Source organism: Sciurus carolinensis, chromosome 2 (assembly GCF_902686445.1).
Source record: "Sciurus carolinensis chromosome 2, mSciCar1.2, whole genome shotgun sequence".
In the NCBI taxonomy this organism is placed as follows: domain Eukaryota; kingdom Metazoa; phylum Chordata; class Mammalia; order Rodentia; family Sciuridae; genus Sciurus; species Sciurus carolinensis.
In genome coordinates, this window is record NC_062214.1 from 48,786,133 (window position 1) to 48,802,383 (window position 16,251).

The window sequence follows — 16,251 nt, forward strand, 5'->3', positions numbered from 1 at the left end:
ATACAGCAACTTCAACTGGGGGAGAGAAATTGTATGTTCCACAATAGAAAAATAAAATATGAATGTTTAAATGCTAAATTGGGTGAGGCAGATTAAGAGAAGTAAGCTGGAGAAAATTTTCAGGAAATGCAACCCACTCACTTAAAAAATATATATGCATATATATATATGCATAAATATATATGCATATATATATGCATATATATATACATATATATATATATACACGCATATATATACATACACACACACACACACACACACACACACAGACATATGCATGTGTGTGTGTGAAGGGCTGGGTGTAGAGTTCCAAAGCATCCAACAGAAAACTTTCAAAGAACTAGGACACTAGAACTAAATACTGGAAGCACCCGCAAAGGCTTTTTCTTTAACTTCTGTTTCCCTCATTTTGGGAGAGAGGAGAACCAGCAGGGACCTGTGGTCATTTTTTATGATACACCCTACAGGGTGTTTGCCTGCTGTATTAGGAAAAGTCCAATTTAAAATTCAAACAATACGCTAGAGGCAAAAACAAGTCCTGGCAGCAACCCAAGCAGGTGTTCTCTTGGCAAAATAAAACTTGCCTCCAAAGTCAACCCCAAGGTGGACAATAAAAAAAAAAAAAAAAAAACACTGGCTTAGAGGTAGGGAGCCTGACTTTCTGGTTACTCTTGCATAGTGGGTGGCTATGGGGAAGTACAGTGGGCCTTTTAAAATATCCGTTTCTTCATCTGATAAGCAGGAATACTGATTCTCCAATTTAAATGGGTCTAACAAAATCTGCTCTGCCTTGCGGTTCCAATGAGAAAATGTTCTGATTAGAAAAGGACCTAGAAATGGTAAGCTGCTTAAAGACTTTCTGTTAGATGGGAGAAATGCACAATATACTTTCTCTGAGTGTTCCAGATCACTGCCTTACAGCTCTGTGGGTTCAGAGGTAGAAACTCCAGGTATGCCTAGATGCTACAGAGCAAGGAGATGGGAGTGTTATTCAGGTGCAAAGCCAAACTTCAGAGGTTCCCAAGCAAAGAAATGTAGAAGTATAACAGGTTCCCCGGACCTAATTCCTCCTCCCAAATGCCTCCTTCTGGTGGCACTCTGCATTTTAGCATTGTTTTGAGGGAGCTGAGGTTCTACAGAAGGGAACGCAAAGGGGAGGTTCCTACAAAGAAAGGGAACGTAGTATGACCTCAAATCCCCTTCAACTTGTGCCTTGTGGCAACCCCACCAGAGAGGAACTAACCAAGACGCAGCGCCTTCTCAGTGGGCAAGGGCTTGCTTTTCAGGCAGAAGGGAGGGCTCTACACCTAGGAGAAACACAGAACCATGGAACCCTGGGACTTAATCAGCTTTGACCATCAGGGAGCGAGCCTGGGTTGGCAGAACTGGAGCGCGCGTAGGGTCTCCACTTGATGTTGAAAGAGGGGCGCACAGATTTTATTCTAAATAACTTTTGACCCTCTACCTAGTGGATCTTTCTTTCATAGTTCGTTCTCAAGAAAATCTAAAATGAAAACACCTCTTTCTCGCCCTCCGCCGACATTTGAAATGCAGACTGTCTCGGTAGGCGGCCTTTCCTAGGTTCCCCACTACCTACTCTTCTCGCCACCACATACCCCCGCCCCCACCGCCGCCGCCCTAGTTTCCTTTCAATTCAATTACTGTGGGCCCTCCACGCGCCAACACTGGTTGGTTCGGAGCTGAGGGGTCCAGAGTATCAGCCTACTTTCTCCTCGATCAATGGCTTTGCTGGTCAGGACTTGAACAAATTCTCCTGACCTATAGAGTGGGTTCTCATGAACCTCAAAACCGAACTGGAGCCTGGGGAGGCCTTTAGGACCGAGGGGAGACATCGCTTCCCAGAGCCAGGCTGCAAATTCCTTTTCTCCTAGTCCCCAGTGTCTGTCCCCCTCCCCCAGCCTCTGTTCCCCTCAATTTCCAGACCCTGGCCCCGGGCCACCCACCAGACGCTATCACCCGTGAGGGGCCCGCTGGCCTGGGGGCAAAGTTGGCAGCCTTCTTAGAGCGGGGCCGCTCCCTTTTCCTCCTCCTAGCTGCGGTCCTCCCCAGGGGCCCGCGGCTGCCGCCTCCCGCACGCGCGTTTGCAGACTAGGCAAGCAGAGCCGCGCGCCCCCGGGCGCCCCTCGTCCAACACGCCACCAGAGTGTCCTCGCACCGTTTCCTTTCCCCGGGGCCGTGAGGACTCGGCTCCGCCCTGGCGCCGCCGCCGCTCCGGACTCCCGCCGCCCGGGCTGCCGCTGGTGCCCCACTCCCGGCGCTCCCGGCGCTCCCGTACGCGCGGGGCAGCCGGGGGCGTTGGCGGCTAGCATAGGGCGGGGAGCGGCGCGGGGAGAGGAGCTAAGCAGCGCAGAGGGGAGCAGAGAGAAGGGGAGGGCAGAGGAGGAGAGAGCCTGGGAGCTGAGGAGCAGAGGCGGGCGCCGCACCGCCCTGCGCCCCGCACGCTCGCTGGCTCGGGAGACGCGCGGGCGGCCGCTTTGGGCGCACCAGCCGGGTCACCTTGTCCCGGAGGTAAGTCCCGACTGCCCAGGCGGAGCGGGCGAACTGAGGGGCGGACGGGGGTGGGGCGGGGGCCGCGTGCTGGCGGTGGGCGCGAGAGGCTGCCCTGGAGCTGGAGGGCTTCCTGGCTCCGCCTCGTAGCGTGCAGACCCGGCGGCTGTGTGGCGCCCGTGGTAAGTCCTGGTGGTCGCAGTGGCGGGACTTGGGAGGCGCGGGCCCGCCGAGAGAGAGGGAAAACAGGAGCTGGCGGGGAAGATTTGGAGGAAGGAACTGGGTGCTATTCGCCCGTGCTGCACCTTGGCTCCTCGCCACCCGGGGTACCCCGGCGACGCGGAGGGGATGCTGAGCGAAGTCCGTGGGAGCTGGTGAGACTGAGTCCTGGGAGCGCAGGGGAACCAGGCTACCCAGGGCCGTGGGGGCGTGCGGTCAGCATCGGCTCTGCAGGTTGGAACGATCCCCCTGGAGCGACCCAGAAGAGACCAAGGCTGGTGAGCAGGGTAGCTGCGGACTGAGGACCGGGAAGGGAAGCGGACTTCGAGTCGCCGAGATGAGGGAAAAAGGAAGGCAAGGGTGCAAGCGCGTTTGGGATGGGGAATTCCAACCCGTTACCAGCGAGGACTTCTGAAGCCCCTCGCTGCTGGCCAGGGCAAGACCAGCTTTAGCGAGCTCTCTGTCCCCTGGCAGCTAGACAGCCTGCAGCCCTGGGAGCCGCCAACTACGGCGCCAAAATGGGAGCAAGCAGATGTGCTTTTGGGGTTCAAACTGTAGTCTCGCTTTCCCTAGGCGTGATTTTTGTCTTTTCATGTGCGCGCTTGGAGTAGTGGAGAGGAGGAATGGATCATCCGCGGAGTTGAGCACTTTTCTTAGGGAAGGGGCTTTGGTCTCTGTAAGACCCCAGTAGTGTGGGCACCCGCAGTCGTGCTTTGTGGAGATGTCGGAGGGATTGTTTAGCTTCTCTGAACAACAGGAGGAAGAGTATTCTGGTAACCCTCTTTTTCTGCGGTGGTCTCCTTGCATGCAGAAGCTTGGACACTTGGCACCCGGACTTAAGGTGCGCGCAACCTTCTGCCGCGTCAGATGCGCTGGCGCCTCTGCTGCTGGCCGGGACCGGATGCCTGCGCCTTTCCTAGCCTCGACCGGGTGTCCAACGCAGCAGATACTGGCAGAGCTGATTTGGGGGGTGTAGGGGTCTGGACATTATTCGGTGACTTGGTTTTTAGTTTAGAGTTAGGCGGTGGGGCGCGCGCACGCGTGAGTCTGTGTATCTGTCTGACCCCCACTTACAAGAGAGCGGGTTTGGTCTACAGCCCAAAGGGAGAGGCGGCGTGCTGCGCAGACCTGCAGCCTGTGGGGTGACTAGCCTCATAACAACCCTAGAGCGAGCCAACTTTTCCTTGCTAAGATGCCTTCACCAGGGCAGCCGGCGTCGGTGCCGGGAAGTGGTCCTCAAAGAGGACTCCAGTTGCAGTAGCCAGTGGCAACCAGCGGCCAAGGTGGCAGGTAGCAGTCTCATGTCTGTTCTGGCAAGGGCAGTAGGAAGCTGGAGCGAATTTTCAGACGAATTGCGTGCTGCACGTCTGGCGGTTGTGTTGATTGTCTTTTAGGAGATTCAAACCACAGGTGCCAGGCCTGTGGATGTATGAGCAAGTGCCCTCCGCCTCCTTTCCTCGCTCTCTCCCTGCCTGTCCCTCACAGCCCCTGGCTCCTTTTCGAGGAGCAAACCTGGTTATGTAGCTGATCTGGTGCCCTTTCCTACTGTACGCCACCCCCCACCTTCTGCATGAAGATGGAATCGTCATAATTAAGAGGGCCTTGTTCAATAAAGAGGAACAGGGGGAGACCTATTTTTAAACTTTTTTATTATGGAAAATTTTGATGACACCCAAGGAGAGACTATTACACTGCACCTCTGTGTTTGTATGTGTGTGTCACCCAGTTACCTGACTCCTCATGTAGAGGCCATGTTTGATCATCCCCCAAATGATCGGTGTTTAAGGTAAGGGATATGTTAATTAGACTCAGTCAACCATTCTACATTTTGTACATAGATAATAGCATCACTTGGTACCCCATAAATGTATACAATTTGACAATAGTCAATAAAGTTAATTAAAAATTATGAACTACATTATTTAGATTTCAAAAAAATATTTTAATTCACTTCTCTCTTTCCAACTGGTGACAGTTCATTTTATTTTCACCTAAATATGAGAAATTTGTTGTTGACTATTTGTTGTTGCATTGAGCCCAGGGCCTCCTGCATGCTAAGCACTGGCTCTACCATGGAGGATACCCCTAGCCTCAGAAATGACTTATTAATAATTTCATATAATGCAGCTGAGGTTAACATACAAATGAAGGTACTCCCATTTATAATTTGAGGTAAAAAAGAAAACCTGCCAACTTTCCTGGAGGAACGCAGAAGAGGCTGTTGAAAGAGGAAAGACAAATCCATATACTGTGGAAAAAAAGGCATTTTAAGCTTTTGGATTTGATTTATACCAGTGGATGTATATATTAGGGCATGAATGAGAGTCTAGTTGAAGCCTCATAGGCAAAATAACTTTGGTAAAAAGTTTAAAATTTAATTCATAAATTATTTGCAATGAATTTCTTCCACATTTATCATTGACATGGATGGGCTACACTGGACTTAATTCATGGTTCTCACTAACATTAACTCCTATTTCCTCAGGAGTTATTACTATTATAAAAAGAATACAGAGCTATTTCCCTAAGTTTTCTTTCTGAGACACTAGAAGGAGCTATTCTGAGGTTCAGGGAGAGTACTGAATGTTTCAACTTTTAATTAGGAAACTTTTGGTCCTCATACTAGTCACACTTGATATATCCTCAGAGAAGGCTTTGCCTGCTGGGATTTAGTGTCCAGTGTGATTTCTTTTGGCTGGCTGGAGAGGCACAACATGCACATGAAAGTCCACCAGAGTTAGCAGGAGGGGACATCCTCCCCCACAGAGCCCCTCCCACCCGGCGCATCTCTGCACTGTCTTTTAGATAAAAGCTGTTCCTAAAAATTGCCAATGACATTCTCAGAGTCTTTGAATTCCTTTATGATGCACTATTTAAAGGCATCCTTAACCTTTTATTAAGTGAAGAACCCTTTTGTAGGAGATCAGTTTAATGCCCCTCCTACCACACCCCTAAACTTTTTTTTTTTTTTAAGTGTGGTCTGCAGGAATGGGCTACAGTTCGGTGCCTTGTCATTGCTTCATCTGTATCCAGGCAGTTTGCTTAGATGGAAGAGGGATCAATGGAGAAGGCACTTATGGATTGTTTTCTGCACCCCACCCTGTACTTTTTGGAAAGCCTATTTGAAGACTCACCTTTCAGTCTCTTAACTTTTCTGAGATTCCATTTCTTTTCAACCACATTCTTTCTAGGATTTTGTAAACAGTTTGTTTATGGCTGTCTCAATTTATTAAATCAAGCAGATTCTGATTGGGAATACTTAAATGTCTTAATTGAATGTCTCTTTGGTTGAAGTTTGCAGTCACATGACTTTCCAAGAAAATTAAATGAGCCCATACCCCTCCTTGGACCTGCATCCTACAACTACTTGTTGGCAGACCTCAGAATAAGGGCAGTGTGTACACATTCATATGGGATGCACCAGCTCATACATGGGAATGTACAAGAGTTGTATCAACAGTCCTGTCTGCTCAGAATTTACAGGGATAGTGTAGGAGAAGGATGCGAGCAATAGCTTTTGAAATATGTCTTTAATATAACTGAATTTAGCATCATATTACATCATTATAAAAGTTACATGATGATTTGTCTAAGAGAAAACCTTGTAAGGCAGATTTTCAACAAACCTCCAACCACCACATGCAGTATGAGATGATTTAAGTTACATTGTTTAGCTCAAAGTCTAAATCATCTTAAACCATTGTATGACAAATAACCTGATAAGTTACCCCCAAAATAAAATAAAATATGATGCAAAAGAACAATTATTGAGCAGTAGGACCTCAAATAACTATTAGAACCCCAAACACATAACCAGAAAACACTGCACACATGTAGAAAATAATAAGAATAAAATCTTCTTCTGAAAGCACATCCCAGAAGAAAATGGATATTTATTTGCATAAAAATAATTTATCTAGGAGTTCACTAGGCATTATTGCGGAAAGGTGAACGTTTTGATCTTGAAGTTCAAATCAATGTTCATTTTGTTGTTTTTAGTTCTTCACTGATTCTTGATAATATTGTAGTAACAGTTGGGAAATGTAACCCACAGAGAGAGAGAGGGAGAATTTAGGTTGTGAAATGGGTTTTTTGATAGGGGCTCACCGTTTGAATCCATATTTTGAACAATATTAATGTTCAGTGTTAATCATTTGACCTCATTGGACAACCATTTTCTGATGCACCTCCATGTGTTCTTTCCTCACTTCTTTTCTCTGACAGAAAATTTCAGAGTCCAAAGCAAAATCAGAAAGCACACAAATTCCAAACAATGAGAACCAACTGAAGTTTTATTCCACTGCCTCAACTTTAAACTAAAGATATCTCTAAAATTAAGATATGGTGTTCTTATATCAAACACATTTGGATTCCACCCTCTCTCTCCCTTAGAAGGAAGCAAAGAAATGAAATGTTACATAACCTTGCTCTTCTGCTATGTGTACAATTTGCAGTCTTTAACTTGTTGCTGTAATATTGACACTCACATGTCACTGTTGCAGACTATCAGCTGGTGCAAGTTTAAAACAGAATTGTTTATTTCTAAAGATCACAGTGGAATTACATCTCAGGACAGTTTTGGGGAACCTGGGAGCAATACTGAGGGTTGCACTTTAGTGGGCCTGGAGTATGCCCAACTCTTCTAATGAAAGATAGGTACCAACTCCACTATTAAGTATTTGTAGTGTGTAAAATACATTTACTAGGACTTTCAGATTAGCAATCTTGCCAATGTATATTATGCAAGAAACCTGGACAAGTGGGACAAAGGGGATGCCCGGTGGACTGAGATGCAGTTAGATGAATGACCCTACAGTTTTGAGCTTCTCATATGGGGCAGATGTGTTGCAGGCTGCAGGGCTCTCATCAGAGTCTATTGAGGAGAAAATTCCAATAAGAACCTTGATGGTGTCATTCTGAACAAAGTGAGAGTTGTGGATTGGTTACTTCTGCCCCACCACAATGTGTCATATATATCCTCCCAGTGACCACCAAGGGCCTTCCATGGCATGGTCATGCCTGGGGAGTTCTGCGTTACTGGGCCCCATAACCTTATGCTTTTCTACTTCCTTTGAGAAATAAGTAGGTGTTTTCCACTTTGTTAGGATACCCCAAATTGAGGACTGATGTTCCTGGACTTCCCTATCAGCTCTTGGGAAAAAGCTGGGTCACTTCTCCAGACATCATCCTCTGACTCAGAAGGAAGGTCTCTGTCCATCTTCTGGACATGTGTGCATGTGAGTGCATGTGAAGGCACTCCGGATTGGCAACGGCATCTGCATCCTTTAGATACAGATGAAGTGTGGGGAAGAGGGAGGGTCAGAGATGCCATGACATAAAAACAGAGACTGTTGAGCCTCAGTGGGGTGCAAGTGCCCTCATTGCTTCTCAGTTTTACTGTGTCCTGGGCATTGTGTAGAAAGCCAGGCACCATAGGGGTGGTGTGTTAGTCAGGCTTTTGTTTTTTTGTGACCAAAATACCTGAAAACAACAACCGAGAAGAAGAAAAGTTTGTTTGGGGCTCATCATTTCAGAGGTTCACTCCATGGTTGACTAGTTCTGTTACTCTGGGTCTGAGGTGAGGTGGAACATCATGGTGGAAAGGCATGTAGGAAAGCTGCTAAGCTTCTGACAGTCAGGAAGCACACAGAGAGGAGCCAGGGAAGAGATATAATCCCCCCAAAGGCACACCCCCAGTGACCTGCTTCCTCCAGCCATGCCCCACCTGCCTACATTAACATCTAGTAGTCCATTCATATTATTAATCTATCAAATGAATTAATACACTGATAAGGTTATAGCTCTTGTAGTCTAATCATTTCATCTTTGACATCCCTATATTGCCTAACCCATGAGCTTTTCAGGAGACGTTAATGATTCAAACCACAATAGGTGCGTTAGGGAGAAACATGGGCTCTGGGGGGCATTAGCAGTCCACTGAAAACTGAGTCTGTGCCAGAGGCTGGGGTAACTTCCGAAGAGCTGACTGCTAGCTGAGTACGGACCTCCATCACTATCACTTTTACATGATTGGGGATATTCCAGACTCCATGTGCTTCTGACATATCTGAACCTAAGACATCAGTGTGATTTTCTAGCATTCTGACTTTGGGGTTTGGTTCTCATGACTGGACAAGGCTGAACAGAGACCACTCTACAGTGGCAGACTCAAGTAAACACCCTTGAGTCTAGCATCTCACAATAAAGCCTGCCTGTCCATGTTGAAAGGAGCAATCCCCCTCTTCTGGCTTCTGGATGATGTGAAGGTAAGCTAATGAATTTGGAGAAGTAAAAGCAGCCCAGATCTGAGGAGCCAAGTTAAAGTTTCCATCACTTATTTGCATCTTGTCATGAAGGTGACTCAGGGAAACCTAGAGTATCTTCACCTGTTTGTGCCTTACTGCTAGTAGTGTCTCTCCCAGGCAAGACAGTTACACCAAGGAGGGAGAAGGAAGAGCAAGAATGAAAGGGGGAGATTTGGAATGTGTCCATTATTTCATTTGATTTCCTCTGCAAACTCTCGAGGTGCCACAATTTTACACTTGGCACAACTAAGAGACCCAGCAGGATTACCCAATCTGCTGTCCAACCTTCTGTTGCCAGACAGTGGGGACCATGGTGCTGGAGCCTGTCTATAGGGTTTACTTGCACTTTGTTTGTCTCTAAATTCATGCATCCTCACCCCACCATATACAATTGCTCAGTTTTCTTGGCATTGTCAGAACCTAGCATAATGGTTTGGACAATCACAGATGCTATGCAATAACTGGACAGACAGATGCATTCAACTTCATTTTACAATAAATCCCAAGTAGGACAAAATGAAATGAAGTCATTTCTCAATCTGTACATTTTGAGTGACTTCCTTGGAGGAGAGTATTCACAAGTTAGCTGGTCAGTAAACTGACCTGTAGTTTAGGGGATATCTTTGTGTAGGCCAAGCTTGGAATCATCATGCAGCTAGACAATTCCAGGGAAGCAGAAATCTCCTATAGAATGTCCAGGCAGTTAGAGGAGAAATGATCATTTCCTGTAATGCCACAGGCCCCAGACATTTAGAAAGAACACCAACATAAACTAAATAGGACACCAGGTTGACCTGTGTTCTTGTCTTGCTCTCAGCATAAGGCTTTTCCCAGAAGATGGAACTGTTCTTTAGACACTGTCCAGAAAGACTGGTCTTGCTGGAATTTGTTTTCATAGCTTTATGTATTTCAGAAATATATTTTGGTGAGTTGGACTCTTCCCTCTGCTTAAATCTCTCCTTCTTAAACTGGTGCCTTGGCAGGGCATAAAGGAAGGATGAACGCAGTTTTCTCTAAAGACCCAAGGATTCTGTCCCCACTAGGGTGTGGTTTAGCCCTGGAGAGTGTCGTGGGAGTACAACTCTGACCCTCCTGGGTTGTGCTGACCAGGCTTGCTTTGCTAGAGTGGAATGAGCCCCATCATACCCCATGATCCTGGCACATGATCCTTGGCTCACACTTCTTGACACTTCTCATACCCTGAGCTATCTGGTAGTCTTGCTTCTGGTTGTGATTTACAGGTGCATTTCAGCTTATGAAATCATATGATTATGAAATTACACCCTGTTAAATACATTGCAAGTTAAAATACCATAAATCAAAAATGCATTGAGTCGCCTAACCTACAGAACATTCCAACTTAGCAGCACAACACATTGTAAAGTCCCTGTGTTCTCCTCTTGCAATGTGGGACTGCCCGAGAGGTGTGACTCCCTGACCTGCCTGGCTTTGTAAGAGAGGATTGGTCCACATTATGGATAGTTCAGAGAAAATATAAATTCAAGATTCAAAGTGCAATTTCTACTTAATGCCTATTGCTTTGCACAACCATGAAGTGGAAAAATTCTAAGTGGAAACACATCATAAGGCAGAAATCATTTGTATATGCAATCGACTTGATTTCCCTGTCCCTAAATCCTGCTTCAGCCTCAGCCCTCTAATGATCTCTATCAGATCTTCCCTGGGGCATCAGCCTCACTGCACTCAATTTCTGAAAGTTCCCTGCAGTTCCTTAAGCTCTGCTTCCATGCCCCTTCCTCTGAGAATGATGCACAATATCACAGAAATCCATACCAGAAACCTTATACCTCGTGGGCTCTCAGCTCTTCCTCATTCACACATTTTTAACTATTTCTAGTCTCTGTCTTGCATCTTCTCTACCATTAGCCCATCTTAACTCTCAGCTCTTGCCAGACTGTCTCGGAAGTTTCCTGCAGGTCTCCCTGCTGCTACTGTGTACATCTAACCACAGGCTGTTGGGAAAGCCAGAACTGTTGGGCTGAAATGCACATCTGTCTCCCTGGGCCTACAAGACATCCATCAACACTGGGCAAGCTAGTTAGGGAGAATGCCAGTCTATTTTAATGGTCCCTGCCCACCCTCTAGCCTTATCCCCACTTCTCTACCAATGCAGCATACTGGGATACTTCTGGTCTTTCATGCACATGTGTATACACACACACACACACACACACACACACACACAAACACAAATGTGTGTACATACAAGCATTCATACACACCCCACATGCTCTCACATCCATCCCCACACCTTCTCTTGGCTTCCTCTTGCTAACCTTCTTCAAAGCTCAACTTGACCCTCACCTCTTCCGGGTATTTTTTCCCTCAAGTTAAGCATCCTTATGTCTAGGCATCCTTGATACTTGAGCCTACCCAAACTCTGGTGCGGCGTCAGTGGAACAACCAAAGTATGAAATATCTCCAAGGATCTTTAGTAAAAAGTGTGTCATTCAAAGTAAACTGCAGAAATTTACTCATGAATTAAGAGAATGCTTAAATAAATGTGAAGAAGTACCATATTTCTGGATAGTGTCTCCATATTAATTTATCAAATCGAGGCTATTTAATCATAATGCCAATTTTATATTGCCTTTTGAACTTGACAGTATTATTCAAAAGTTCATGAAAGAATAATCAGGCAGGCTGCAATGTTCAACCTTTCTTTAAATGAAGAATTACCCTACCATATAATAACATCAAGTGATAAAATTACATTGATTGACCTCACATCCAATAGGGTGACTACTATAAAAAAAGAAAAGACAAAGAAAAAAAAAACAGGAAATAGCAAGTGTTATTAAGGATGTGGAGAAATTGGAACTCTGCATATGGTTGAGATTGTAAAATGGTGCAGCTGCCATGGAAAATAGTATAGAGGTACTTCAAAAAATTAAATAAAGAATGACCATATAATCCAGCAGCCTCACTTCAGGGTATGCATCCAAAATAATCAAAAGCAGAGTCTTGAAGAGATATGCATACCTATGTTCACAGTAGTGTTAGTCACAATAACTAAAATATGGAAGCTATTGACAGATGGATAAGCAAAGTGTGATATGTTTTTAGTCTTAAAAGAAAATTCTGATATATACTGCACCATAGGTAAATTTTGAAGACGTATGTTAGCTTACTGCTGCTATGAAAAATACATGAGAAAACATAAAGGAGGAAAGGTTTATTTTGATTTCAAAGGTTTCAGTCCGAGGTCAACTGGCTCATTGCTTTTAGATCTATAGCAAGGCAGAAATATCATGGCAGAAGGTCATGGGCAAAAGAAAGATGCTCACTTCATGGACGCCTGGAATCAGAGAGACAAAGAAAGTAGCAGGGAGGGTCAGGGACAAGATATAGTCTCCTAGGGCATACCTCTGAGCACCCATTCCTTTCAACCAGGTTCCACCTACAATAGTTCCCACTGCCTCCCAATAGTATGTTTAGCTATGAAGCCACTAATTGAGTATTACTTCATTGAGGAGGTCAGAGCCCTCATGATATAATCACTTCACAAAAGTTTTACATTTGTGTTGGCAACCAAGCCTTCAACACATGAGCCTTGGAGGACATTCCCAGATCCAAACCATAACATTATGCTAAATGAAGTACCCCAGTCACAAAAAGACAAATACCACATGATTCCATTTAATTGAGGTACATAGAGTGGTCAAAACCTTAGGGACAGAAAGTGGAATTGTGGTTGCTAGGAACTGGTGGGAGAAGAAATAGGGATTTGTTGTTTAATGGGTATAGAGTTTCAGGGTTGCAAAATGAAGAGGTTCCAGAGATCTGTTGCACATTAATGGGAATACCCTTAACATCACTACACTGTACAGTAAGATATGGTTAAGATGGTAAATTTCATGCTTTGTGTTCTTTGCCTAAATAAAAAACAGCAACTACCTTAGTTGGAACTGTGAGATTGTAGTTACTGGCAAATAGTTTTACAGGCTATTCAAGTTGTCTTTCTTTGCATTATAAACTGCCCCCAAAACTCAGTACTTATGGATCTGTAGGTCAGAAGTTTGAATGAGGCACAATGGGGACAGCTTATCCCCTGCTGTGGCTTCTGGGACCTCAACAGGAATGGGAGTTGTCATGGTTTGGATATCAGGTGTCCCCCAAAGGATCCTATGTTAATGCAGGTATACTTAGAAGTGAAGTGATTAGATTATGAGAGCTATAACCATCCTAGATTGAAAGGACTGACTGGGTAGTAACTGTAAGCAGGTGGGGAAGGTGGGTCACTGGGCATGTGTCACAAAAGGGTGATTTTCCCCATGGCCCCTTCCCGTTCTCTCTCTACTTCCTGGCTGTCATGTCCTGAGCTGCTTTCCTCCACCACCATACTCTTCTGCCATGATGTTCTGCCTCACCTTGAGCCCTGAGCAATGGAGTTGATGGACCATGGACTGAACCTCTGAAACATAAGCCAAAATAAACTTTTCCTCTTTTAAGTTGTTCTTGTCAGGTATCTTGTTCATTGTAGCAAAAACTTAACTACTGCAGGAGTCACCTAGACTTCTTCCCTCCCACAACTAGGCAGGATGGACCCAAAGTGCCTATCCTGGCCTCTCCCTGAACTTTCTCTAAGCATGGAGGCCTCAGGTTAGACCTATGTCCTTTGTTGAGGGTGCTCTAAAAATGAGTATGCACAAGGAGGAGGGTGCAGGCTAGTTCCAACAGTCTCAGAGTTCACTCCCTCTCAAGATCACTATATTTGCAAGCCTCTAAGATAACTCAGAATCAAGGAGATACAAATTAGACCCAAGTTTTATAAAGGAAGGATGTCAAAGAATTTGTGACCTGGTTGAATCTGTCCTGCAAAAATGTAAGTCAGATAGAGAGGCTTTGAGGTCTATTCCCACCTCAAGACCTCAGTGGTGGTGAAGGCAGTGGGAACCAGGGTCAACAGCTGAATTAATCAACAATGAGCACCTAGAAAATAGGCCATTCGGGTAGAAAGCCAAATTGTCTCTCTCCACATCATAACAATTAATTAATATTAAAAAAGCATGAATAAACAAGTATAAAAAAGTATGAATAAATTCAGCCCACAGTTGAATGTCTTCGTATTTGCAAGTGAGAAAATTATTGAAAAATTACATATATGTTACATATTCTGTATAACAGTCTATAATCAAAATCCAGAAGCAAGTAATAAGATGGAAACAAACATGTGCAACAAATGAGCAAATGCTTAAGAATCTTTAGAGAACAAACAGTAAGAAAACAACTCAATTGAAAGTTGAGTTCATGCTATGGAGAAAAAGTGGAGAATAAAACAATGAAACAGTAAATATATGGAAAAATATATGTGCATTGTCGCTTGCTACTGTGAAAATGCACATTAAATTAGGGAAGGTACATCTTTCTTCTAAAACAGCTGCGCAGATTGAAAGCTGGAGCTGCTCAGGTTTGTAAAAGTGCCTGAGGTAGGCATTGAAACCTCTGGGGAGGTTGTCTAGAGAGTCACTGTGCCATGTCATTGAGGTCCTTATAGGTTGTTGGCTCATAAATGAATTACTCAGATGCAATTCCAAGATACAAAGTATGTACATTTTGACCTAGAGTAATGAAAGAAAAATAATACCTAAATCTCTGTCATGAGATATTGTTTCAAATATGATGCAAATATAATGAACTTTTTATATAGACTCAATCCATGGCCCTTTGGCCAGCACCAGGACAGGTGGGTATTACTATAGATTAATGTCCATGATAAGCCAATGAAGATAAAAAGTTATCTTTTATCTAGAAAAAATATGTTTAATATGTGAATATATTATTCTCTGGGAAGTGTAGCTTATATATTCTTGCAAAAAATTCTCAAGAGCATTTCTCCAAATCATTAGCAGTACTTAGCTAAGAGAAGTGAGAATGAATATAGGAACAAAATGTGTTTTACCATCTACACACTGGTGTGTCCAGAATTTATAAAAATAAATATATTGCCTTTGCAGGAGAAACAAAACCCACTGATTCAAACAAATATCTATACTACAGAGATTGTTAGAGGTCTGGATAAAGTTTTTTTGGTTATACATTCATGCTTTTGGGGACATGGGATTCCTGAATACCCTAGAAGTTGAGTAAATGGTGTTTGTGCAAAATATGTGACCCATGCTCTGGTTACAGTGTGACAGAGCATGATTCTAAGCCACAGGTAGCTGGACACACACACAGGTGTGCATGTGTGGGACATGGTTAGATGATACACTATCATCAACATGACTAGCCCAGGTGTGGGTTATGCATGGATTTTATTTCTTTGTTATGTACTTTTCTAATTCTCAACTTCATCCCTTAACAGTGCTTTGATTAAGGGAAAAAAGCCCTAAACATTAAAAAGAAATTTTTTTTCTCTCTTACACATAAAGGTTAACTAAATACATGTTGCACCTTCAGTAGAACAAAAGGTAAGCAAAATTTAAAATCATGTAATAGAATGGAAATGAACATTTGCAATAAATAAACAAAAAACATTTCATAGTCATGTTTTATATTCCTACATCCCATGTCTGGTGCCAGCATACATTGTCTGCTCACTCAGTGTTCACGTTTCCTTATGCAGCAAGAAATGACAGAAATTTGTGAGCACAGCTAGTATTGTTTTGGAGCAAAATGCTTGAGTTTCTCTTTCTTACCTGTCGTAACTCTGGAGGCAGAAGGCGCTGACTCAGCAACTCAGTGACATCAGAGATGCAGCTCTACCATCTTGTGGCCTTTCCACCTAGCTCCCATATGGCTGCTGTTGCCCCAGACATCACATCTGAGATTAAGGCAAGAAATGAGAAAGGAGAACAGAGGCCTCTAGGAAATATCTTTTTCCAGAATTGTCTCATGGCCACTCAGTTATAAGAAAGTATAGAATGAAGATGAGGATTTAATTCTTCCAGCCTTCAAAGTGAAAGGAGGCAAGGTGAAAGACTGACATGGAAGTGGTGGGTCTTTAGCCAGTAGATGTTACCCTCTTTCTCAAAAAGAGGCATGCCAAGGCCATAGCATGAGGTAGAGGTGGGAAAGGAAGATGGGTGTATTTGTAAACTCAGAAGTGTTAGTGGTTTGCTGGCGTTATGTGGAATTGTATTTCAGGATCTCGGGTGGATGGGCACAAGCAAGGAGGAATGCTTTGTGCTTGGGCAGAGCAGGATGAGGATCTGGACTGGTGCTGTTGCTGCTGTTCCATGGACCACACTTG

General features: G+C 44.3%; 1 protein-coding gene across 7 annotated transcripts in view; it reads left to right on the forward strand.

Moving 5' to 3' along the window:
• Positions 1-2,081: 2,081 nt before the first annotated feature.
• Positions 2,082-16,251, forward strand: part of Syndig1 (synapse differentiation inducing 1) — a 185,737-nt gene continuing 171,567 nt past the window's right edge. For 2 of the 7 annotated variants that reach the window (XM_047538791.1, XM_047538796.1), the window contains exon 1: positions 2,082-2,532. The gene's annotated coding sequence lies outside the window, so the exon portion shown is untranslated. Of the gene's footprint in view, positions 2,533-2,629; positions 2,694-2,745; positions 3,009-16,251 lie in introns of those variants that run through there. The other 5 variants (XM_047538797.1, XM_047538798.1, XM_047538795.1 and 2 more) reach the window with 5 other exon arrangements.